This window comes from Mus musculus, chromosome 19, assembly GCF_000001635.26.
Source record: "Mus musculus strain C57BL/6J chromosome 19, GRCm38.p6 C57BL/6J".
NCBI lineage: Eukaryota > Metazoa > Chordata > Mammalia > Rodentia > Muridae > Mus > Mus musculus.
Genome location: NC_000085.6, coordinates 25,925,202 through 25,952,628, shown reverse-complemented (window position 1 = coordinate 25,952,628; position 27,427 = coordinate 25,925,202). Strand labels below are relative to the sequence as shown.

At 41.6% G+C, this 27,427-nt stretch overlaps 1 long non-coding RNA gene across 3 annotated transcripts in view; it reads right to left on the bottom strand.

Annotated features, from left to right (window-relative positions):
• Nucleotides 1–5,653: 5,653 nt before the first annotated feature.
• Nucleotides 5,654–27,427, bottom strand: part of Gm34516 — a 171,489-nt gene continuing 149,715 nt past the window's right edge. For 2 of the 3 annotated variants that reach the window (XR_877780.1, XR_386620.2), the window contains 4 exons: nucleotides 18,967–19,080; nucleotides 10,493–10,586; nucleotides 8,279–8,374; nucleotides 5,654–6,823 (listed from right to left, as the gene is read on the bottom strand). This is a non-coding gene — a long non-coding RNA (predicted gene, 34516). The remainder of the gene's footprint in view (nucleotides 6,824–8,278; nucleotides 8,375–10,492; nucleotides 10,587–18,966; nucleotides 19,081–27,427) is intronic. The other variant, XR_386621.2, reaches the window with a different exon arrangement.

Genomic DNA, 27,427 nt, shown 5'->3' with positions numbered 1-27,427 from the left:
GGAGGGAGGGAGGGAGGGAGGGAGGGAGGGAGGGAGGGAGGGAAGGAAGGAAGGAAGGAAGGAAGGAAGGAAGGAAGGAAGGAAGGAAGGAAGAAAAAAAATGTAATTGGCATAGATCTCCACTGACAGATGAATATACAATGAACATGTACATATGGGAATCTTATTCCACTGTACAGAAAAATGAAGTTGGCAGGTAAATTAATAAAAGTGGAAAAATTATATTGACCTATGTTACCCAGACCTAGAAAGAAAAGTAAAATGTTCTTCTTTATATTTGAATCCTAACTCCCAGTCTCTTCTTTTGTGTGTTTAACACGGAATACCCAAAGAAGTCAAAACAGCAGAAAGAGGCCATGGAGAGGGGGATATGACAAGGAAGAGGAAGAAAGAGGCCATGGAGAGGGGGATATGACAAGGAAGAGGAAGAAAGAGGCCATGGAGAGGGGGATATGACAAGGAAGAGGAAGAAAGAGGCCATGGAGAGGGGGATATGACAAGGAAGAGGAAGAAAGAGGCCATGGAGAGGGGGATATGACAAGGAAGAGGATGAACGAGGCCATGGAGAGGGGGATATGACAAGGAAGAGGATGAGTAGACCATGTTAAATATGTTTCACCCCATTTCACAGACATGGCATCTAATCTGCCACCCTATCCAGAACAACTGTTTAATGTTCAAATCTATTAGGAATTCAAACTAATAAACAGGTAGAAAGCACTTAATTATAAAATGGGCAAGGGACTTGAATAGATTTTCTGTAAAAAAAAAAAATACAAGTTGATAACAGATATATAGAAAAATGCCCAGCAAGTCATAAGTGACAGTTATCTTCAACTTTGGTCAATTTAAGAAAATAAAACTATATAACCTAGAAGCAGCTTGGGATGTAAAAAGCCTAGGAAGATCTACCTCTCTCTCCCAACGGCTCCTACGTTTACGTCTAAGAGGCTGATTTGCTGCAAATTAAACTATCTCCCAAAATGTTTATACTAAACACCTCCTACCCATTGTAGTAGTATTTGTAGATGGGTCTTTTAGAGGATAATTAGGGTTAGATAAGACATGCAGTGGGGATGGAGGGCGGGGGAGGGGAGGTCATCCTGGATTTCCTATCCTCCTAAGAATAAGAAAGACTATAGCAAGTACCTAGCATGCTAGAAAATGGGGTCTTCATAAGAACCCAGCGGTGCTGATACCTAATCACAGATTTCCAGCCTCCAGAATATCATTTTTAAAAAACCACCCCACCCCACCCCACCCTACCCAACCCTGGACTTTATTCTTCTATGGCATCACAAAAATCCCAAGTTATAAACCTAGGGTGTGTGACTTTCTGTTATTCCAGAGGAAACGAGACAGAAGACACAAATATCAGGACAGCCAAGAGATTTCCTGGACATGGATAGAAAAGTGAGCTCAGCCCATGAAGCAAGCGACACGCCCTGCCACGTCTGCATGTCAGCTCTCGGACCAAGGATTTAAAGGAAACTCCGTCTTTCGTTCATACCTCCCATGTACTTGCCAGGCATTGTAGGCCACAGATCATGGAAAAGGTCACCAAGAAGTTTTTCCTGGCAGTTACCTAGACACCACTCAAAGTCGGGTCAGGCTCAAAGGACATTTTGAAGAATAACCATTACTCTCCTCTAGTAAACCCTAGATATTCAAACAACTACCTGCATTTGTTACAAGCTCCATTTGTAGGAATATGATACCTGCCTCTTCTGAGTAACAACATCACGCTTCTCTCTAGCTACCACACCCATTGAGTAACCGATTCTAGTATACCTTAACCATAACAAAAGTGAAGCCATTAATCATACTGCCTTCTTTCTCTAAATTCCTTTAGTATAATTATTTGCTAAGGAAAAGAAAGATTTAAGATAGAGCTACATTGAATATCCCTTCATAGCTAAAACCAAGCAGAATAGTTTTATTCTGGGGTAGCAAAAAAAAAAAAAAATGGAGTCACATGTCTGTAATCCTAGCACTCAGGATGATTATCACAAGTTTAGGGCCATATTATTATACATGGTAAGCTCCATACCACCTCAGGCTACAGAGTTGAGACTGTTTCAAGAACAATATGAAACGAGATTAATAATACTGAAGATTTAACTATTTTAAGCCTCAAGTTGGCTCCAGGTAAAAAGCCTCTTTCCCAAGATCATCCACTCTTCAATCCATTGTTAATCTTCCATCTCCCCTCTTACGTGCAGTATCCCACTGATTTTAGGATGCTACCTGGGGCGCCAATCCTTAAGAAGGGCATTGTTCTAATATCCTTTTTTAAGAGTTAGTTTAGTGTTGTTCTCATATGAGTTGAGGCCATAATTTAAAAGATGATCTATAAAGCACCTAAATACACCATTTTAAATGGCTTACCTGCCCCCCCAAAAAAACAGAAACAAAAACAAAAACAAAAAAAAACAAAAAAACTCTCTTCTAGAGTAAAATTTTCCAAATCTATATTTTCAGCTCCAAAAATTTCTTGCAAGCTCCTAACATTCATTTCTAGCTGGGAATTGCACGGGTGGACAGTTCTTATTTACCTTGTTGTTATTAACCTCCTAGTCACCTCTACTAGGATGCTACATGTCTACATACATCTCAAAACATGGGGGTGTTCTATGAAGGATTAGTTCTGAACCAGGAAAACTGTTTTAACAATGAAAAAAAAAAAAAAAAAAAAAGAAAGAAAAGAAAGCTACTTCAAAGAAGCCAATATTCAGAAATCACCAAAGGCTGGAAACCATACAGATGAATAAGTAGATCTATATACAGAAAGTCACTTGACCTGAGATTCTAATTAAAGAGCTGCCATGTCCCTATGGGCAAGATAGAGTGTGCATCATAGTTGGACTATCTAGCTGCAAATTGACAACATTTTCTAGTTATAACTAAGAGAGTACTCTAGATTACACTTGAGGCCATTGTCCAAGAGAAATTTTTAAAATAAAAAAGTGAGTAAATAAAAGTAAATGGCTATGAGAAGCCAAGGCAGGTGTCTCTAGAACATGGAGAGCTTACTATCCAGCAATGAACTATGTGGATGTACCCTGCATATGGCATTCAGTCTAAGAGACTCTTCAAGCAGGAATTGAGAATATTTTGAAAATTGCATAAATGTACCACATTTTCTGTATCCATTCCTCTGTTGAGGGACATCTGGGTTCTTTCCAGCTTCTGGCTATTATAAATAAGGCTGCTATGAGCATAGTGGAGCATGTGTCCTTCTTACAAGTTGGAGCATCTTCTGGGTATATGCCCAGGAGAGAAATTGCTGGATCCTCCGGTAGTACTATGTCCAATTTTCTGAAGAATCGCCAGACTGATTTCCAGAGTGGTTATCTTGAGTGAGGTAACCCAATCACAAAAGAATACACATGATGTACACTCACTGATAAGTGGATATTACCCCAGAAACTTAGAATATCTAAGATACAATTTGCAAAACACATGAAACTCAAGAAGAAGGAAGACCAAAGTGTGGATTCTTCGTGCCTTCTTAGAATGTGGAACAAAATACCCATGGAAGGAGTTACAGAGACAAAGTTTGGAGCTGAGATGGAAGGAAAGACCATCCAGAGACTGCCCCACCCGGGGATCTATCCCATATACAACCACCAAACCCAGACACTATTGCATATGCCAGAAAGATTTTGCTGACAGGACCCTGATATAGATCTCTCTTGTGAGGCTATGCCAGTGCCTGGCAAATACAGAATTGGATGCTCACAGTCATCTATTGGATGGAACACAGGGTCCCCAATGAAAGAGCCAGATTAAGTACCCAAGGAGCTGAAGGGGTCTGCAACCCTATAGGAGCCCTACAACAGTATGAACTAACCAGTGCCCCCAGAGCTCATGTCTCTAGTTGCATATGTAGCAGAGGATGGCCTAGTCAGCCATCAATGGGAGGAGAAGCCCTTGGTCTTACAAAGATCATATGCCCCATTACAGGGGAATGCCAGGGTGGGGTGGTAGGAGTGGGTGGGTTGGGGAGCAGGGTGGGGGAAGGGTATAGGGGGCTTTGGAGATAGCATTTGAAATGTAAATGAAGAAAATATCTAATAAAAAAGATTTTAAAAAGAAAATGGTGTATGTACAATAAATACTAAATAAGAGGAGAACAGAGTAGCAACTCTCAACAACTGTGTTGACCAACATTCATTTGTAGAGTTAACAAAGCTCAAAGAGGCTGCAGGTCATGGAAAGAGGGCAGACCTCAGACCTGGGTTATCACCAAAGCCCTCCAACAGATTCTGACACAGACATTTAAAGATCATGCAAACATAGTGTTGGGTCTCAAACCTGGCTCCCACTGGAAGCTAAGTATTATTGATTCTGACACGCTTTGGGAGACGTGCCTGCAGCCCCAGCACTGATAAGGTTGGAGAAAGAAGATTGCCAGGAGTTTAACGCTAGCTTGAACTATGTAGCAAATCTCCTCCATCTCTCTCTCTCTCCCTCGTGTCCTGATCTGTCTCTGTCTCTCTGTCTGACTTTCTCTCACCACTGCCTTCCTCCCCCTAGAAAAATAAAATTTAACTGGTTTAAATATACTTGAGCATCCATATTTTAAAGGTCCCCAGAGGCTGAGAAGCACTGAGTACAAAGAAGAGTTGGTATTCCCAAAGAACTATAAAGAGGAGTTGATATCTCTAAAGAACTGATCTCTATGTGTTTAAAATTCAGTCAACCAGAATCTAAAACACTTATTCCTATTTCCCTTATTTAAAGATGGAATCTATAAATTGGTAGGTTCCTCAATGACATCATGGAACTCTGAAAAGAATGAAAGCCATCATTCTTGCCTTCTACCCACTGGATGCAAAGTGACAATCAAACATGTCTGCAGGTGTTTCCAAGTGTCCCAGAGGACAGGAATCGGTGCTCACAGTAACACTGCAAATGACACAAAAGCAAGTTGTTGGATATTCAGCAGCTTTCTCAGGGATACAAGACTAGTAATTAGCAGGAGTGAGGAGAGGAGAAACTGAAGACACAAATGTATACATGCACATGTGTACACAGAGCTCAAGAGGATAGCAATTTTTCTATCCCAGAGCCTGACAAATACAGAGGTTGTTGCTCACAGCCAACCATTGGACTGAGCACAGAGATCCCAATGAAGGAGTTAGAGAAAGGACTGAAGGAGCTGAAGGAGTTGCAAACAATATCAACCAACCAGACCTCCCAGAGCTCCCAGGGACTAAACTACCAACCAAAGAGTATACATGGAGGGACTCATGGCTCTAGCCACATATGTAGCAGAGGATGGCCTTGTCGGACATCAATGGGAGGAGAGGCCCTTGGTCCTGTGAAGGCTCAATGCCCCTGTGTAGGGGAATGCCAGGGCGGGGTGGTAGGAGTGGGTGGGTGGGTAGGGAAACACTCTCATAGAAGCAGAGGGAGGGAGGATGGGATGGGGAGACTCCAGGGGGGAAATGAGGAAAGGGAATAACATTTGAAATGTAAATAAGAAAATATTTAATAAAAAGATTTTAAAAAGAGAAAGTGATATTCATGTCATTCTTACCTGTCTTTGAAAGTGGAAATTAATATAAATCAAACTTTAAAAACTTGAAGCCAATTGCCTCAAACATGCTATGTATAAAATACTATTTTTTAATCACAAGAATCAGGAAATGGGAGTTTACTTTAGCTGTCTTTATTGCATCTGTTTGTTTGTTTATCTTGAGACCAGATCTCTCATTTCCCACACTGGCTTCTAACTTTCTATGTACTCAAGGATGCCCTTGACCTTCCAATCTGCTGCCTCTCTCTCCCACTGACTGGGAGTGCAGATGTGCATCACCACACCTGGACTATGCAGTGGTAGGTGCCAAACCTAGGGCTTCATGCATGTTTTTCAAATACTTTATCAACCAAATTACATCTCCCAGCCCTACATAGTATTTTGGCTACAGACCCACATCAAAGTTAGCCACCCCCATGTCAGCCGTGTCTCCGCCAATCAAATAGCCCATAAATTATCAGTGAGATGGTTACAGATGTTTGGCTCAACTATTCATGTTAACACAATTAAATATTATTTTACTCATTGTAAGGAAATTAGAAATTAGTCATGATACTACATGTGTATAAAAGTAAAAGACAAGATTGAAGCAGATTTAAATCTGTCAAGGTGAGTGATGTTATCTTAGGTGAAAAATTAACACTGTCTGCCATTGGAAATGGAGCTAGTTTTGGGTTACCGCAGAGTAGCTTTGGATGTGACCCACAGAGCAGGGAACATTTTTCCTTTGAGTTGCCTTCATGAAGTGATATTTCCATATGGGTCCCAGACTTGTATTACAGAAACCTTTCCTATCATGTTCTCTCATCACTGTCTGCAGATTATTTTGATACTTTCTGGAAAGGCTCAAAGACACCTAATAAGCAAAGGAGCCAACATGCAGGTACCAGAATGTCTTAGCCAAAGACAACAAAAGCAAAAGAGAATTTTGAGTAGGAGAGTAGCAACCCTGTTCAATAGGAGACTGAAGAGAGGCAGAAGTGACGTGTCCCTCACCACCTTACCTTATGAGAAAATAAGAAAAAAATCCTTGGAAACAATGATTTTATAATTCAATAAAACTGGAAAAGCCAGGCCTGAGAGCTTCAACAACCACGTTCTCTCCCACAGTGTACCTCCTTGCTCTGAGCCTGGGTTCTACTCCTTGTATATGGCGATGACAGAGGCTCTGCAAAACTAACTTGGGACTGTGGATGTAAACATTCTAGTACAGTGGCTGACATTTACAAGTTATTCTGTCCTCTTCTTCATTTTCCTTCTTCTTTTTCCAGATCCACCCTGAGAAAATAGAAGGCAAGAGAAATGGGTGCGTTGGGGATTTTTGTCAACTTTCCTGCCTGTCCCTTCAGTATCTGCTCACAAGGACATGAATGCTGGCCTGAAATTAGACCTTCACTAGGTTAGTAATAGAACTAAACAATTATTTCCAGCTCTGTCTTCAAAATTGGTACACGATCATCCTGTTCTAGTGGGAGTGGCCTATACACAACACAGCATCCATACTAAAACGGTACTGATGAAGCATCAGGCAGGAACGTCCAAATTCTGACACAGGTGAGTCGAAGCAAAGAAGAGGACAGATGCAACCTTAGGTCAAAGAGAGAGGAGCCTGGGCCTCTCCGACTGGAAATATTCTAGAGAATAATCTAGAGGCTGGCTCCTTTGCCTGATATATACCTTTTAGGGCTTAAAATAACTTCAGATTTTATACAGCTGGTGGCCCAACCTTTTTTTTTTTTTAGTAAGAAAATTGGTGTCCAGAGATTTACATTCTGCCTGAAGTTGGTACAGTTAGAACATTGAAAGGATGGACCATCTAGAGACTGCCATATCCGGGGATCCATCCCATAATCAGCTTCCAAACGCTGACACCATTGCATACACTAGCAAGATTTTGCTGAAAGGACCCAGATATAGTTGACTCTTGTGAGACTACGCTGGGGCCTAGCAAACACAGAAGTGGATGCTCACAGTCAGCTATTGGATGGATCACAGGGCCCCCAATGGAGGAAATAGAGAAAGCACCCAAGGAGCTAAAGAGATCTGCAACCCTATAGGTGGAACAACAATATGAACTAACCAGTACACCACCACCACCACCACCACCACCCCCCCCCCCCCCGGAGCTCTTGACTCTAGCTGCATATGTATCAAAAGATGGCCTAGTCGGCCATCAGTGGAAAGAGAGGCCCATTGGTCGTGCAAACTTTATATGCCTCAGTACAGGGGAACGCCAGGGCCAAAAAGTGGGAGTGGGTGGGTAGGGAAGTGGGGGGGAGGGTATGGGGTACTTTTGGTATAGCATTGGAAATGTAAATGAGGAAAATACCTAATAAAAATATTTTTTAAAAAAAAAAGAGTGTTTGGCTTCTAAAAAGGAGCTCCACTCTTTGTCGGAGCTTTATTCTGTGAAGGGCTCTCAGCACTGATTAAACAGGAAGCATCTTATTTCTAAGGATAGGGAGGCGGCTGAGTACTTAGAGACGCTGTGTTATCCTGAATCATATCACTCCACTAAGCAAAGTCAGAACTGTGCTTCTAAACGGGAGGAATTACACAAGGCACTCCTTAGTGACTTTTCAGTAATAAATGCATGGGAACCCAAAGGAGCGCAACAGTCACAACATGACATCCAAACAAAGGCACTCAGAAATGAACAACTAATAAGGTAAAGGTTGAGGGCATTTGTTCAGGTTGGGGTGACACAGAGACAAGGGGCTGTGTGCAACTCACGGTCATGGGAGCCATGGAGAAGGAGCTGCTAGCCATTAAGAGTACGATAATTGGTTCCTCTCCATCTTCTGCTGGTGCCCCCATCAGCCGAGCCCACTGGGAAATAGAAAGCACAGGATTTCAGTAATGCAGGCTACACCAATCAATGTGGTAAAGAATGGTGGAAAAATGGATAATATGGTACGGAGCAACAGTTTACAGTGAAAATTAACCACAGTATGCTAGCCTTGATGTCTTCAAGACTAGTGATGCCCTAGATACACAGTTTTGGATGGCCCTTGTCTGATGGAACCTCAGCCACCACAGAGGCTACCTAGAGTACTAGTCTGCAGCTATAGGTAGCCTCAAGTAGGGTAGTAGGGTGGGGAATGGGCAAGAAGAGAGAGTCAGGAAAGGGGCTGTCACTGAAGCAGAAATAGCAATAAGCTAGAGACACAATAGCCAGAGAGACTATGCTTCAGAGATGTGGCCAGGAAGCAACCTTCTGGAAATGAGGTCCTCCTGCAGAGTAATCCTCCCACTCATCAACTGTGAGGAATAAAAAGCTGTGCAGAATGAGGAATCAGGGGTTTTGTCTGAGTGCAATCACAGAGATTGCCAACAGCAGAGAGCAAAAGGAGACCAGAGCACAGGTATTCTCTGTTGGGTCTGAGTCTACCCAGCCTACCCACACCTACCGTCTGCCACTCTGTGCACATTTAGATGATCTTAGATGATCTGCAATTGCAGAAGCTCCATCTCCCAGCAAATTGCGTGCTGCCTCGATCCATTTTAGAGCTCGGTCTCCCTCCTGGCTTCTCCTCCCATGTACCAGTGTGACCTTCCTGCTGCCTTCTGTGGTATCATGACTCAGATCTGCTAATGTAAGTTCCAGTTTCAAGGACTGTTCTACTCTGGTTTCTAATCTGGACCATGGGTCTCAAGTATACGTTTCCATTATAAGTCGAAACACAAGACTTGAAGTTACCTAGACATACATAATATGCAGTGAGCATCTGAGACTCCTATGAAGACTATACCATGTGCTATGGACTGGCTATTTTTATGTTCCAAAAAAATTATATGCCAACTACAAATCTCCAATGTGTTGACATTTGAAGGTGATGCCTCTTATGATGAAATGTATCCCTTATGAATGACATTAGGAACAATGAATAATAGAAACAAATTTTTTTAGATGGCAGCTCTATAGACAGTGTGAAATGGACAGTAGGAAAGGAATTCCTCGTGCCAGGAGTGCCATACTATCTATTGGCTGGGACAAGAAGGAAAAAATTTATATCAGACCACTTTGACATCAGGAAAATAATTAAATGCATATTTTAAAACCTTAAAGAGCTCTCCTCCAATGGCTATGAAAGAGATGAACAGGGAAATCATGCATGCATGCTATGGAAGATGACATTAAATCAAAGTTGGTGGGTGCAAAGACTGAGGGGTGATGGTGGACAGACTCCCTGAGTCCCATCAAGAAGATCTTAACCTCAACCAAAGATTATCCACTAAGAACACCCACATTTTAAAACCTTTTTTTAAACAACAAGAAACAGGAAAAAACCTAAAAACCTTGAAGATATACTCATTCCAGCAGATGTATAAATCACTACAGAGACACGCAAAAAAACATAAGAGCAATTCAACATGACAGCTGCAAAAGCCTATGACTCCCCAATACTAATAACCATAATGCCAGCTAATAAGAATCAATGTACCAGTCTTGATGAGTCATTCTTCAGCTTATGATGAATCCCTATGAGGGGTAAAGTCGCATGTTGGTGTAACCCGGGCCACCTGGCTATCCCCAGAAAACAATGAAAGTATACAGAGCAAGTCTAGGGACAAGAATTACAAATCCCTCCTACAACTATCTAGGAAAGTGCTGTTGCTCCAAGAGAAGGGAATGAAAAAGGGAACAGACAGAGGTCTCCAACAGGAAGAAGAAGTAGGTCACCCCAAAATCTGAGCAAGAACCCTTCTTGTTTGGATGGTACAATTAGTTCAAAATCTGGTTGGCTGCAAAGCTGAGTTTTGTTGCTCAATGTATGGGTATCATGAGTCCCACACACACAAAGCCAATGAGGTAGTAATCTCCTTGGGAAACGGACTGAACTCATATCATTGTGATGTATTTTTGTATAATTAGAAAGTCTCATGTGAGAACTTGTGTTTATAGCAACGGTTTTAGGGAGATTGTCAGTGTTTGCTGTTGTTCACCTTTTATTTATATCTTACTCAAAGCCTTTGCTCACAGGAGTCCCCACTGGGAACTTGGTTGCTACTCCAGCTCCACATAGTGAAATAAAATTGCCTGTTGAAAAAAAAAAAAAAAGAATCAATGTACCAGTCTTAAAATTGTCAACTTTCAAAAGGATTTAAACATTGAAACAAGCAAGTGAGTAAGGCTGTCAGTTCTGCATCCAGATATGGAAGTCAGCAGTGCAGAGGAGAACAGTAACAAAGAAGGTGAGAAATGCAGCAACATGGAAGAAAATGTCAGCAATCTGTTAATGATTGTGATAAAAATCACAAATGGACATGGCAGAAATAAAAATATTAGTCAAATTAAAAAACAACGTGGGTAGGCTGACAAGACAAAGCCGAAGAGAGCGTTGGCCAGAGCAGAGAAGGGACAGGAACTGTTACATTCAGACATAAATACAAGGGGAAAGTAAGCAGGCAGAGTCCCAGCTTCCTGGAGCTCTGAGATAAGATGAAGAGATTAAAAAACTAAGACTCTATAGGGCAGAATGAACTGAAATAAAAACTAAAGGCATAGGAAAACTACTGGATGAAGTTATAGCAGAAATTACCCAAAACCTAGGAAAACATTCTGATATTCAAATACCAGAGGTTTTTAATCTTTTACATTTATTTGTATATATATTTGTGTGTGTACATGTGTGTGTACATGCACACACATATGCACATGTGCACACATGCATATCAAAGCACATGCACATGACAGCTCAAGGGCAGCCAGAGGGAAACTAGCAGAATTCAGTTTTTTCTTTCCACCCTTCAGATTCTGGGGTCCAAGCTCAGGTCATCAACCTTGGCAACAACTTTTTTTATTTGATAAACCATCTTACTGGTTCACAAGAGGCATTTAAGTACCCTAAATAGGTACCATCGTGAAGGAAATTTCCCTAAGACATTAAAATATTAAAACAGAAGGCTGGTAAAGGTGTCTCAGTGGTGAACAGCACTGGCTGGTCTTCCATAGGACCGAGATTTGATTCCCACCACTCACATAGCAGCTCACAACCATCTGCAACTCAAATTCCAGGGACCCAAATCCTTTATGGCATCCATAGACACCAGACATGGGTGTGGTACACAGACATATTGCAAAAAGAAAAAAACTCATATGTGTGTGTGTGTATGTGTGTGTGTTAAAGCTGCAGAAGAAAGCAGTAAAAGCAGCAATTTTTGTAAAAAGCCAAATCACAGATGCAAACTCATTAAAATATCATCAGACTTCTAAGAAGAATTCTTACCACCCAGAACAGCAGCATAGAAGGAAGTATTTCAGGCCTTGGAAATAAGTAACTGTCAACCAAAATTATTACATACAAAAAAAGATATTCTTAAATGGGTGGGTATATAAAGACTTTGTTAGATCAGCACAGATGAAAGCAATTCATGGCTACGAGCATTACAGAAGGTTCTTGAAACAATTCAATGCCCCACAAAAGACAGACATTAAACAAGAACATGGGATAGAATAAACCTCATGAGAGAAGAGTGTAACAGATGAGAACTAGAAAATGATCTGCATGTCCACCGCAGTGAAACACGTTAGTAAAGGACAAAGAAAAGGACAAATACTGTGTGAACCAACCAGGAGAAGAACCTAGAAAAATTACAGAACTCACCAAATGGTTCCCAACAACCCCTCTAAATAGCGATTATTTCCATTGTCTAACTAACAGGTGTAGACTCGTTCACTGGATCAAAACTTAAGGTCCAACCATTTACAGCTCACAAAAGAAACACCCCAGTGACAAAGATTCACACACATGAACACACAAAGGATTGGAAAGATGTACCAAGCATACCAAAGCCGAAAACAAGAAAGTATAGCCACTCTTAGAGTCAAGAAAGCCAATTTCAAGACAAAACTAGCCAAAAGACATAAAGAAGGTTACTATGTATTAGTAAGGGTTATAATTTTTCAGGATAAATTTATTATATATGATATATATACAAATCATAGTGTAGCTAATTTCATTTTTAAAATACTACTGGAAATAAATGGAAAGATAGATTCACATATAATAAGAATAAATAACTCCAATACCCCATTCTCATCAATGTATACACTGTCCAGACAAAATCAATAGACTTCAGACTTAAACCATCTTACAGAGCAAATGGACTCAGCAGATATCTGTAGACTGTTTTACCAAAAGTGATAGAATACACACTCTTCTCAGGATGCTATAGAACCTACTCCCAAACACACCACAAGCTGGGTCTGAAGTCTAGTATTAATAAATAATAACAATGAAATCATTTTCTATACCTAATTAGATCATAATGGAATAAAATATGGGACAATGGCAACCCTATAAAACATGTGGAAATTGGATAGTATACTCCAGATTGGCTGGAAAAGTCACGGAGGAAATCATTGAGAAAGTAAAAACATTCCTAGGATCAAATTAAAGTGAAAACACAACCAAATAGAACCTTTGGGATACTGCAGGGGTGGTTTGTAAAGAGATCAGCCTGGCTACGAGAACCTATATCAGAAATTCAGACAAATCTCAAGCAGCCTAACAATGTTCCACAGGGCCAGGAAAACAAGCCAAATGAGTAGCTGGAAATAATTAATAAAGATCAGGGCAGAGATGAATGTCATGGCGTCTGAAAAGAATAAATGAGACCAACTGTGAGTTCTCTGGAAGTAAAGCCAAGATGGACAAACCCTTAGCCAAACTTACAATACGTAATAATACAAAAGGGAGGACAGTATAAAAGACGCAAACAAAACCAGAAGATCATTAGAAGGCAAGAGATAAACTCCTGGACACATGTAACCTACCAAAGTCAGTTGTAAGTAACTTAAGCAGGCCTGAGAATCCGTGGACTTGAAGCAGTAATGGAGAACTCGGAGGACCCATGAGATGACTGACTCTCGGTGGGGAAAGGGGTGTGCAACCATGCATGACAACCTGAGTTTGATCCTGGGGACCCACATAATAGGAAAGAAGTCCCTGAAAGTTGCTCTATGACTTCCATACTTACTGACAAGTCAATAAATGTAATAACAATTAAAAAAAAACTCATCTTTTCACATTAAGTCCAGGACCTGGCTTATCATTACAAGAATATTTGAAGTTGTTGGGTGTGGATACACAGCTATTACATAAAGCCCACACTCAAGACAAGAAGATTGTGAGTTCAAGGCCAGCATGGGCTACACAGGAAGAACTTGTCTGAAAAATCAAATAAACGACACAAAGTAAGAGACGTGAATTCTGAGGCAAGCCGACTTACTACTTTCATAACTTGGGACAGACAATAAGCCCTGCCCCCAGGCTCTGGCTTACTCCTTGTGAAACTGGGAATAAAGCCCACAGAATACTGAATGTTGGATAGAGACCTGCAAACAGTGCATCAGCACTGGCTCTTTGTGCTGCCCCTTCCCTTTTTTTTTTTTTATTTTGGAAGAAGTCACCAATGAAAACACAGCTTCTTAAGACCGACAGCTTCCATCTCAAAGGCACTTTACCCATGGTTACCTCAGAAAGATTCAGGCAATATTAGTGGTAGAAGACTAGGGTGTAAGCAAAGGGGATCACAGTAAGGAGTGAATGAGAAAATGGCCAAGTAGTTATTCTGTGCTGCCCATAGGCTCCCCCAAGTCTGACATCTTTCAGTGTGTATGTCTTTATGTAGCCTTGCTTTGACATGTTCTCACCATCAACTCAGGCCTCCTCTCCTAGAAGCTGGAATCCTCCTGTGTGTGTATTTTCTTTTGAGATTTATTTTGTGTATATGTATGAAGATATTTGTATTATGTGTATGAGTTTCTGCCTGCTTGTGTGTTTATATAAACCATGTGCATGCCTGGTGCCTGTGGAACCCAGAAGAGAGGGTAAGATTTCCCCCTAAAACTGCAGGCCAAGACAGTTGAGCTGAAACTGAACCTGTAGCCTCTACAAGAGCTTCAAGTGCTCTTGACCACTGAGCACTCCACCCCTTCTCCAGCCCCTCTGTGTCTTTCTGGAAGACTGGTTTGTAGTCTGATCATAAAAGAGAACATTAGATGTGAACAGTTGCACCTAACCTGAAAGTTTCAAGTTTACATCTCATCTATGAAGCCTACCAATGCTATTTTTAAATTATTTGCTGAACTGCTATATTTAAAAGCTCTGGAACTATCCTAAAATATTTCTGGGAAAGGATATATTGGGAACTTTTCAATTAAATCTGTGATTCTTTGCCTCCCCCCCCCCAATCCTATCAAAGTTGAAGCGATTAAAGCTAATAAAATAATATGTATTTAAAAAATAAAATCTATTTAACATTTAATAGTGCCATCCAAGAAAGGCACAGCGGAGTCCCTTTGCTGCTCGGATGGACTCAAGTAGTCGATTCCTCCTCTTGAATCTGGGAAAACGGAAACGATACAGTCCCAAATCTTTGGCTGACAGAGAACACAGCAGAGAGTGATGCTGCCTGAGAGAGGGCAGTGGCTGAGGAAAGACAGCTGTGGAGCCTTGTTCTCAAAGGCCACCGGGGTTAACAAGTCAGGCAAACTGATGGTCTCTTGTAGGACACGGTGGACGGCATCAAAGTGTTCTCTGTAAATCATCTGCTAAAGACTCCCCTTGAAGCTGCTTCAAAGGCCGGAGCTCAGGCCAGGAGTGATGGCCGGAAGCCAGATCACCTCATCAAGGCCCTACCTCCTAACACTGCCACATTGGCAACGGCTCAGTTTTGGGGTGAACACATTCAAGTCGTAAATGCTATGGAAATAGGTATTGCTTTGGACATCTTACTGCTCTCTTCAGCAGAGATGATGTCCTAAAGCCTGCTGTGCACCTTGGACTCATCCCTTTAAACACGCATTGTAAGTGTGCTCATGACGGTGGAAATACAGATAACCTTCATCGAGCCTTAATAGCGGGGACAATAATATTAGCCCTCAGAGTTGGTGAGCACTTGTTTAGACAGATTCTGTTTTGAGTGTCTATCTCATTTAACACTGGCTGTGTAACCAAAGTCAGTATTATTCTTGTTTGGGGAAAGAAAAGTGGAGCTTGGTGAGCTTTAAGCACTTTCCTAGATTCTTGCACAATGGGTAATTTCCTTTTTTTTTAATTTAACATTTGTGTGTCTGTGTGTGCACGCATGAGCATGCATGTGTGGGTGCAAGAGTGCGTGCATGTGCCTGCATCCATGCATCCATGTCCACATGCTGTAGCACACATGTAGAGGTCAGAGGACAACTCTGGACTCGGTTCTCTCCTTCCACCTCTACATGGTTTCAGCTCATTTCTCATCCCCCCATCCCCATGGTGGTTAATATCAATAGTTTACTCTCTCAAATTAAGAGGTACCCAGGATATCAAACAAAGTACACCTGAGTATGTCTAGAGGGGAATTTCCAAAGAGAATTATCTAAGATGGTGGAGGCCTCTGTGAGCAGAACGATTCTGTATGCTGATGGCCTGTGTGGAATAAAGAGAAAGAAGAAGGACAGGAACACAGGCCGCCATGATGTGAGCTTCACTCAGACCCCCACCCTGCCCCCCACTCCATGATGGACTGACATCTTGACACCATGAACCATCATAAATAATCCCTCCTTTTAGGTAATTCTTTGGATGGTTTTGTTAAAGCTGGGAGGCCTCACATACACATTTATATGGGACAAAAACAGGCCTTGAACTCATGTGTTCTCAGTCTACGGAGCCAACTCCTGGACTTCAGTGCGGGAATCATCTGAAGAAGTCGTTAACACTGCCAGCTCTTCACCCACACCCTTAAGCCTCAAATGAATGAAGCCAGGCAGCAACTGCCTGCCAGGCCTTGGGAAATTTTTCTTCCTATGGAACCTGTCTCTTTCTGGAGTCATTACATTCACAGCAGCACCTTCCTTTGATTTTGTAAAAGAAAAGCATTAGCCGAACGCACCTACTGAAAGTTTGTGGGGTGGCGGGGAAGCAAACCTTGCTCTGCTTCTGTTAAGGAGGTGAACTCAAGTACAGAAAGGTCCAGATGTACAGCGATGTACAGCTCGTGACTCTCCATGCCATCAACTCCCTTTACCTCAAGACTCAGGAAAATTTTCAAATTAGATGTCAAATGACTGGTAGAATTTCAAATCATTTAAAAACATAGGAGACTCAGCCAATAAAGCTAAGAAGTAAGTAATTTATATGTCATGTGGGAACTGCTTGGGTAATTGAGGCAGATTTGTTTCATTTTAGCAAGAGACGCCATGCAAATACAGTCCATTTTTCCTAGTCATGTATCCTAGTTACAGTTCTAGGTAGCCTGACATCAGTGCTACCCCTCATTTTTGAGCTTCAAAATAGTAGATTCTCTAAGATGAGATTGGCAATTCCTAATGCCTCTGTTAATCTCTTAACAGCTTCCAAAATTAGGGTTGATAAAACTGAAATGATTGTATTGGAAATCAAACAATTTTTTTTAACTTCTGCAAGGAGCATCGCCAGTACTCTTCTGAATTACTTGTCTATTTTTCTCATCCTGCTAGCTTAATAGAGCTACCAATTAGTATTCACATTGCATTTGAATATATTGATGTTTTTATAGAAAGGTGGCAACTTTTGATTTGTTGTTTGAAAATGTTATGCCGGGCAGTGGTGGCACATGCCTTTAATCCCAGCACTTGGGAGGCAGAGGCAGGCAGATTTCTGAGTTTGAGGACAGCCTGGTGTACAGAGTGAGTTCCAGGACAGCCAGGGCTACACAGAGAAACCCTGTCTCAAAAAAACAAAAAAAAAAAAACAAAAAAAAAAAAAAAACAAAAACAAAAAAAAAAAAGAAAGAAAGAAAGAAAGAAAAGAAAATGTTATGATTCACCTTACTGTATAATGTACAAGGCCACTGTTCCAAGTTTCTGCTGGCTTCTGCGCACTTCTGCGTGCTTCTGCTGGCTTCCACGCTCACTTCCTCAAACCTCAAGTAAAGCTGCCTTCTGATGCCCACCAAGAGCTGACAGCATTTTTTTTAAGTTATTTTCTATCATCTATCATCCTGTGACAGCCCCAGTATTTCTTTTCCCATCAACAGCTCCAGTGAGCATCTCTTTACTGCCTCTTCTCTGAATGGAAACCTCATTCAACACCAAGTCCAGACACGACCACAGTACCTGTATGCATGCAGTAACCTGAAGCTGCCTCTGATCCTAACTACCTGGCCGAACTCGAGCAAAGCTTGAGATACAATTTGGGGGTGACCTATGAAGACTGGGTGAATTCTCCAAACCCTCCTGGAGTAAAGTGCATTTCTTCATAACATGTAAGGTGATGAAGGATTTTTATTTTGTTCTATGGGGTGTAGTTTTTTTTACTTCATTATTTACTTCATTTTTGCTTTGGGGGGATGCGTAGGATCTCTTGTAAACCAAGCTAGCTTTAAATTTAATATGTATCTGAGGCTAAACAATGCCCCTGCATCCACCTTTCCATTGTTGGATGTATAGACATGTACTGCCATACTCAGTGCTAAGCCATGGTTCAAGAGGAAGGATTACTGATATAGGGCAAGGTCTATGAGCAAAAAAGGCCCAGCTTAGAATCAACAGATAAAGACCTACCTGCTGCTGTAGAAGATTCACCAGTAGCTCAAGAAATCAGAGAGCAGAGCCAATGACCTAAAACTCCCCAGGAATCCAGAAGTGCCACCATACTAGAGATGACAAGGACTCCATCAACTGCCTTTAAAATAAAGCTTTAAAGACCCTACCTGATAGTCCCAAGCATCAAAATGTACCAAGCCTTTCACATGCATAGCCTGTGCAGGAACTATCTTGGGCCTAAAACCCTTCAGATTTTTAAATATGAGTAATCTGGATTAGAGCAACTCCCCAGTATCTTTATAGAACAACAATGTGTGTTCAACACTAACCCACCAAAGGTAGATGGACCAAGTAACTAATCAACAGACTGTATTGAATCCTATTAACAACTGGAGAACTTGGAGCCTTTTAAAGCTGATAACTAGGGTTAAAAAAGAGATATCCTAAACTTAATCTAACTCTAAAGATCCCAACCTGTTACTTAAACTACCATTTCTAGAACCATAAAAGAACTTCAAAGACCATTAATGAAATCTTTTCAATTGGCCAAAGCCACACTGCAATTTTTTGCCTTAACATTAGCCAACAGTTAGGCAAGATTCAAGAAGAGCGATGTACTGGCTGGTTTTATGTGTCAACTTGACACAGGCTGGGGTTATCACAGAGAAAGGAGCTTCAGTTGGGGAAGTACCTCCATGAGATCCAGCTGTGGGATATTTTCTCAATTAGTGATCAAGGGGGAAAGGCCCTTGTGGGTGGGACCATCTCTGTCTGCCAGAGAACCTGGCCTTTTTGTAGTCCTGGGGATCTGAACTTGGGTCTTCATGCTTGCACTTTACTGACTTAGCCATCTCTCCAACCCCTGGTTGCTTTATTTTGTGTTTGTCCATTTGAGATAGGGTCTTACCTCATAGACCAGGCTGTCCTTCTGTGCAACTCCTGGCAATTCCTATGCCTCAGCCTCTGAGTATTGTTATTACAAGCATATGTGGCCATTTCTGGAGTAAGGGAGATTCCAAGCCTGGATAAAGAAATCAGATCTTAGGGTGAAAAATAAAGTATGACAAGGGCATCATTGTTTTTCTATCTGTACTTTCTTTGTGGATGATCTTGATGGAAGCTGGACACTTGATTATTTCTTAGTAATAGTAGACATCTATGATAGGGAAGAGAAGTAAATAAGGACATTTAGATTTCAACATTTCACTTTCAGTCATGACAGTAATCCACAGAGAAGTAATGCGCTCATTCTGAATGTACAACCATGCTCATGTGGGCACAAGAAATACATCTTTGCCCTGTGGATCAGAAAAATCAGCCACAATTTCTGTAATGTCATCTATTGTCATACCTGTGACCATGTTGATGCTTCCAGGCTTTCTCCAACAAAAATTTTAGAAGGGGTTCTCTATCCCTCGGTCCATAGTCACTTAGTGCAGGCAATGGGAGGACTCTTACCTCAGTGCCCTCGGAGTCTGGGAACCACTGCTCAGATTCCAGAGTAAATGTTTTGAGGAACAGCCTGCCATCCTCTGAAAGCATAGGCCTCTCAGAGTCTTATCTATAATAAAATGTTGGCATTTTGCTCATCATAGGGAGTCTATGGGCATTCAATTTTTAATAATATACTAAAATATTATTTCTCTTGATCACTGGAATTGTATACACTCAGGCCTTATGCTCAAGCCAAGTGTGCCACTTGCCTACATGAGTCTTGCCCTTCATTAAGGCATGTGGTACAAGAGGTTACAGGTTTCTAACTGTCAGAAAAGTCTCTCCTGTAGGTTCTAGGCTGTCCGGTCTTCCTGGAGAACCCTCTCTCCAGTGCCACTATCCCTGTCCACTTGTAATTTCATGATCTTCCTCCAGGACTCTTTTTTTATTATTATTATTACGTATTTTCTTCAATTACATTTCCAATGCTATCCCAAAAGTCCCCCCCCACTCCCCTACCCACCCATTCCTATTTTTTGGCCCTGGCATTCCCCTGTACTGGGGCATATAACGTTTGCCTGACCAATGGGCCTCTCTTTCCAGTGATGGCCGACTAGATCATCTTTTGATACATATGCAGCTAGAGTCAAGAGCTCTGGGGTACTGGTTAGTTCATAATGTTGTTCCTCCGATAGGGTTGCAGATCTCTTTAGAGGTAACCCAATCACAAAAGAACTCAAATGAAATGTACTCACTGATAAGTGGATATTAACCCAGAAACTTAGTATAGCGAGATATAAGGTACAATATGTAAAACATATGAAACTGAAGAAGAACGAAGACCAAAGTGTGGACACTTTGCTCATTCTTAGAATTGGAAACAATCACCCATGGAAGGAGTTACAGAGACAAAGTTTGGAGCTGAGACAAAAGGATGGTCCATCTAGAGACTGCCATATCCAGGGATCCATCCCATAATTAGCCTCCAAGTGATGACACCATTGCATACACTAGCAAGCCTTTGTTGCAAGGATGGTGATATAGCTGTCCCTTGTGAGACTAGGCCGGGGCCTGGCAAACACAGAAGTGGATGCTCACAGTCAACTATTGGATGGATCACAGGGCCCCCAATGGAGGAGCTAGAGAAAGTAACCTCCAGGACTCTTAAGTTGTCTTGGAGGAGAGGCCAGGAACTGGAGCAGGGTGGATACTGCTCCCTCAAGCACTTGCTCAGCTCTATCTATAGCCTTCACCAAGACAAAGATCCCAATATCAGGATTAGAATAGATTTGGTGGGAAAATAAACCAAGTAAGATGGTAAAGAGAGATGAGCACAGATCAAACACAATCAGTGGCCCTCAAGAACATCAAGCAAAGGTTTTTGCAGAACTGCAGTGTCCATATACAAGGTCCATGGCTAGAGAAAATTGACCCTCACTGGTCTCCTGTTCTGAGGCCAACATCCATCTCATTAAATAGGGAAGCACGGCATGATGGGATGCAAAGGAGATGATAGGGGAGATCAGCATCACAAGTCAGCTAACACAGGCCAAGCACAAACAAAAACCAACGATAGGTCCCTAAAGAAGATATAAGAAATACAAGCAGGGAAGATAGCATCTGCAAGGAAGCAGGGTTGAGTAAGGTCTAAAAAGAGTTGATGCTAGGTTGGTGAGATACAAGGGAGAAGACTGAGAAAATCAAAGCAAATTAAGTGAGGAGACAAAAATAAAGGGCAAACAATGTGTTGGTATTCAGGCATTCACCTCAGTGAGGCATCCCACAGGAGAGATTTGCTTGCATGGACGTTCCCACTAGAAACTGGAAACAGCAAAGTGGCCATGTTGGCCGATGTAAAGAGACATCACAAGACTGCTTCTCCCATTGAAACAGTGTAGAGAGATGTGCTCAGGGGCCTGGGGGTGGGAGATGAGTCAAGAGGGGCTCTCGAGAGGACCACAGACATATGTGAGTCTAGAGTTAAGCACGTCCTTAAAAGGCACAAAGGAAGGGGAAAACAGGGGGAAACGTGGGCAGTTTTAGCAGTCCTGGCAAGCAAAGGATAAGCGTGCCTGGGAAGGATGTGATCCTGATAATGAAAAGGAGACGCTGGCTGGGCAGCCCCCTTCACGTTTGAGTTAGTAAGAAGACACTGAGATAATTCAGTACAATAATAATGCATTATACTTTCAGTTCAATGCTTTTGTATGGAATATATATATAAACTAAGAGCATTGAAACACTAAATCAAAAAAAAATTCTAACTGGTCTTCTAAGCATGTATTGGTATCAAGGCTAACAGTGTGCTTCACTGTTTCAGAAGACATAAAATTTCTTTATAAAATTGTACCACCCATGTCTACCTGCCAAATTCACTAATAAAATATGACTTTATCTTATATGACTAATTCACGTTGCTTTTGCAGGTTATTTTTACTTATTTTTATTTTATTTTATCATAATTTATTATTTATTACAGTAGTGATGTTTTGGCTAATCTGTTAGGAAAGACTAACATTAGCCAAAGCTCTTAGGTCATATAATTCTCCCAGCTGATAGATTGAATTTCTCAATCTATTTTGACCTAAGCATTCTCAATAATCTAAGGCATAAAGTTATGAATGAATGATAAATACATATTCTCTACATTGTGGTCTTTTCAGTATTAGCTTATTATGGGCTCCTACTAGAGATTAAAACACTAAATATAAATGATATGGGTGTTTATATAATGACGAAAAGGGAGCATAGCCCTCAGAAAGTGGTTTGGCTGAATAAAATAGTCCTTGTAAGAGGACCAAACAATGGCTGAGTCTCTTCCCATTGTCTGTTGTCCAAAAAAAAATGGCAACAAATACATTACCATAAGTCTCCCAGGCTTTTATTGAGCACTGAGATAGGGCAGGAGTCACAGAACGAAAGTTTGCATGTGTCAGCAAACATTTAGATCTAGCTTACTCAGCTTTCCACAGCAGCGGTTCAGGATGTTTGCCCAAACCTTGGTAGAAAAACTGTTGGATCCCACATTCTCATTCCAACCTACTTACCTCTCTGACTCAGTTTCTTCCTGAATCAAACAAAAGGTTTGAACCAATCAGGCTTACAGGGGGTGGAGTAAGAATCCTGAGACTTTCTTCCCCAAAGGAAGAGGGGAGCCACAGCTATTCTGAAATCACTTACAGCCCCATTGTATGCCTGCACCCCACTCTGCCAGGTTCCCAGCTTTTCAAGAGCATCCAGAAACTACACCTGCATGTGATGTCTCCCACCCTTTGGAGGGCTAGCAATACATCATGTTGCTAAAGGAAAAAAATGGAAAAGAAATACTGACTTAAACTTTTGCCTTTAAGCAAGGAGTCACAGGGGTCACTCTGACCTGCCTTCCTCATTCATAGAACATCAGTTAGAGAGGACTGGAAGCCCAAGAGAAACAAAACTAAATGAAGCCCCACTCACTGAGTGTGTGAGAATACACAGGAGTTCAGTAGAGAAAGGATAGTCTACCCAACAAATGGTGCTGAGAGTAATTAGCTATTTCCGTGGCAGAAAATAACCCTTTGTTGGTACTTAGAACAAGCACTAATTTCAAATGCATACAGACATTGCTGGATTATAAAACTATGAATCAACAATCATGAAAACGATTGCCATTGCAACTTTGGGGTGAATCTCAAATAAGTAATCAAAGCTGACAAAGAGATTAATAATAATAATAATAATAATAATAATAATAATAATAATATACCACATGATTTTTTTAAATGTAAAATGACCTATAATGAACTAAGAAAATGTAAAGTAACCTATAATGAACTAAGGTAGGTGTAGCAGGGCATACTTTTAATTCTAGCATTCAGGAGAAGCTGTGTGAATTCAAGGCCAGCCTGGTCTATATAGTGAGTTCTGGGACAGCCAAAGCTACCTTGTGAGACCTTCTCTAAGAAAGAAGTGAGAAATGGACAGGGACGAAGGCAGAGACTCAAGAGAGACTAAAATTTGGGAATTATCTGGAGGGGCTGAAACAGGATTATCCAAGAGGCATGAAAACCTTCTGTACTAAGTGTTAATTATTCTAACTACAATGGTGGCTTTTCACCATTGCCTGCTTTACCCAAATGATGGATTTCACAGATGGACACCCTTACCTCAACAGTCCAAACTATGCAACAACTTACAGTTTACTGTGTTTCAGTATACCTAAGACTCAGTCATTCTCACTCTCTGACCTTCTTCCCTCTCTTTTCTCTATCTCTTCCTTCTCTCTTTGATCTCTCTCTCTCCTCTCTTTCTCCTCTTTCTCCTCTCTCTCTTTCTCTCTCTCTCTCTCTCTCTCTCTCTCTCTCTCTCTCTCTCTCTCTCTCTCTCTCTCTGTGTCTCATTCTCTGTGTCTCTGTTTCTCCCTGTCTCTCTCTCCCCACTCCCTCCATCCCCAAACAATACCCAATTAAAGGCAAAATCTGGCATGCTGGCTTCTATTTCTCAGGTTCCATGTTTGAAGGCATCTGGAGTCACTTTCTTTGAAAGTGAGCCAAGCCCACAGCTAACATTCCATTTCTATAGATAGTGATGTTACAACAGAGATATTCTAGAAAATACTTGCAGTTGAAAACCTGGAAATATGTAATGTATTAGCATAGATAATTATTAGATGTTTAGCATGCTATGTCATCATCTACAAAACCCAGTTCATTTTCCGCAGTCTCTCGCTCCCTTGCTATTTGGCAAAGCCTGCTGGGCCTCAAGATGGGAGAAGGTGCAAAGCCACCTCGTGCTGCATTCCAGGTCAATGAAATCTCACTGCCAAATAAAACAAAGGTTAGTATAGGAGGTATCTTCCTCCAAAGGCCCCTCTTCAGCACTGGCCCTGAACACCAGTTGGCTTGGAACTTCATCCACTCGACAGCTTCATGGTCATTTTTCTCAGGATGCTGTAGAAAGTGCACGGTTCCTTGAATACACCAACAGGGCCATGTCACAGGACGCAGACAGATACACTCACAAATCTGTATGCACCAACTGTCATGGTATATCTGCTCTGTGTGAGCACTTAATGGACATAAGATACACGGGTATGCAGGCTTTCCTATTTCCCTTGTATAAATTTCTAGAAACATGAGTGCCTCACAAGAATATTGAGCATTTTTCCAGGTTTCAGTGAAAGTGCCCAGGGAACACAGAAAAAGAGGTGAACGGCTGTCTGCTCCCCTCCCCCCAGCCTCGGCTTTCACTTGCCATCAGATAAGCCACAGAGGGATGGCGTTGATAGAACCCAGTTTTGCCAGTACAGGCGTATTTCATGGCAGACTGTTACATGAAAGGGGGGTCTGAGGAATGTCATTTGTTCTCTGTCAAAACAATGTGATAAAGAGCCCTACTATTAATGGGTTACCCTCATTTGGGTCAGCCTGATGTAGATGGGGTCCCATAAAACCTCATACTGAAATGTTGTTCATGTGTGAGAGGCCACTACTTGCGAGCTGTGTGCTTTCTCTTTTTTTCTTCTTTAGTCTGTTGTTTTGGAAAATATTGCTGGTGACCTTAAAAAACACAGACTTGAGACAATTTTCGTTGATCAAATTACCGCCTGTGCAAGTGTTTTCTATACCGTGTTTGTGAAAGTCCAGACAAGTGCCCCGAAAGAAAAGTAAACACCACCTCCCTGTAGTTGTTCACACGCATCCATTAATCACTACTGATCTGAGGCTCTCAGGCTGTCGCTGAGCAAGCCATTTGATAGCTAACCACTGCACAATGCTGATCACCACCTTTAAATGGATAATTAGGGAAAAGGCCACTTTCTCCACTAAGGCACACGGAAGAAAATTGACCAAGCAGGCATGTGCTGCTAAGGCAAGCATGAAGATCTCTCTACCCAGGAACTCTACAACTACACTGTAGGCAATAACGTCCTTCCGCTTTTACAGGAGGAAATGAATGTTAACTATGAATGTATATTACAGATGCAGATACTGGGGCTGGCCAGGTAGGAGAGTAGGTAAGACACTTGCCTCACAAGTGTGAGGACCTGAGTTCTGGTTCCCAAAACCCACATAAAAATCCATGCATTTTGAGTCCCAGGGCTAGGCAGTCACAGATGGACAAGCCTCTGCAGCTCACTCACCAGATAGCCTAGACTATTGGCAAATTCCAGGACAATATGACACCCTGTCTCAAACGAAATGGAAGGTGTCTGAGGACTGGCATCCAAAGTTGACCTCTAACCTCCACACTCTTGAGCCTGCGTGTGCATCCCCTCCCCCATACACACACACACACCCACAGACAACACATGCAAATGCATATAGCATGGAATACATATACTCTGTCAGAACTTTTCCCCCATTGTCCCATGATTTAGAAGACAGGGACTATGGGGGTAGTAAGACCGTAGAAACGGTATGATCTTTACTTTTCTGTACCCATCATTGGTAAAATGCCATCACCGGTGGCCTAGTGTACTTACAAAGGCCTCCTGATTGTGCACTCATCGAAGATGTTGCACAGTGTGAATAAGGTAGAAACAGTCTATAGACAAAATATGTGTAGCACACAGGCAAACTTTCAGATGTCCACCAATCTGGGACTAGACAAATCTGCACCCTCACTAGCAAACCCATGCCGGCCACTGTTTCAATACACAGTGCTTGGCTTTATAATAGCGTGTGGATTGTTTCACCGGGATGTCCTGTTGTAGTTATAGAGCTACTTCACCTCATTTATAATTTGATGGCACAATCATGTTGAGAAGTTCCTGCAGCTGAGTTTTGGAAAAATATTGAAAAATCCCTCAAGAGTCTGCAGCAACACAATTAAGAGAACTTTGAAACTGCAAAGTAGTCTATCAAAGCTGCCTCTTTAAGAGCTATTGTTTTTTAAATATTTATCATTATGTCTTTGTATATGTGCCTATGTGTACCTGTATGAGTTTATGTAGTATGTACCTGTATGTACCCGTGTAAGTTTATGTAGACCATGTACATGCAGAGACCTGTCTGTTTACAGGCAGTTGTGATCCAAAATTTGGTTGCTAGGAACTGAACTCAAGTCCTTTGTAAGAGCAGTAAGCACTCTTAATCATTGAGCCATCTTCCCCACCCAGAACTGTCACTTTTTTTAAAATTAGGTATTTTCTTCATTTACATTTCAAATGTTATCCCAAAAGTCCTCCAGACCCTCCCCCCTAACTCCCCTACCCACCCACTCCCACTTCTTGGCCCTGGTGTTCCCCTGTACTGAGGCATATAAAGTTTGCAAGACCAAGGGGCCTCTCTTCCCAATAATGGCCGACTAGGCCATCTTCTGATACATATGCAGCTAGAGACACGAGCTCTGGGGGGTACTGGTTATTTCATATTGTTGTTCCACCTATAGGGTTGCAGACCCCTTTAGCTCCTTGGGTACTTTCTCTAGCTCCTCCATTGGGGGCCCTGTGATCCATCCAATCACAAAAGACTGTGAGCATCCACCTCTCACAAAAGAACTCACATGATATGTATTCACTGATAAGTGTATATTAGCCCAGAAACTTAGAATGCCCAAGATACAAGATACAATTTGCAAAACACATGAAACTCAAGAAGAACAAAGACCAAAGTGTGGACACTTTGCCCCGTCTTAGAATTGGGAACAAAACACCCATGGAAGGAGTTACAGAGACTAAGTTCGGAGCTGAGACGAAAGGATGGACCATCCAGAACTGTCACTTTTAATGAATAAAGATTTCTCACTTCTTTAAAAACCAAAACATGTAAAAGCATGACTTATAAACCTGTAAGCCTTGTTTCAAACTTTTGTGTGTATTGTTTATTGCACTAAAATCAGTGACCTCCTCAAAGTGCAGAGTGAAAATTTAATTTTATAAATGAACTGTTTCCAAAACTCCCCATTTGGAGTCCCCTGTCTTTTCTATTGGCTTTGGAGTTGACTCTGTTTTT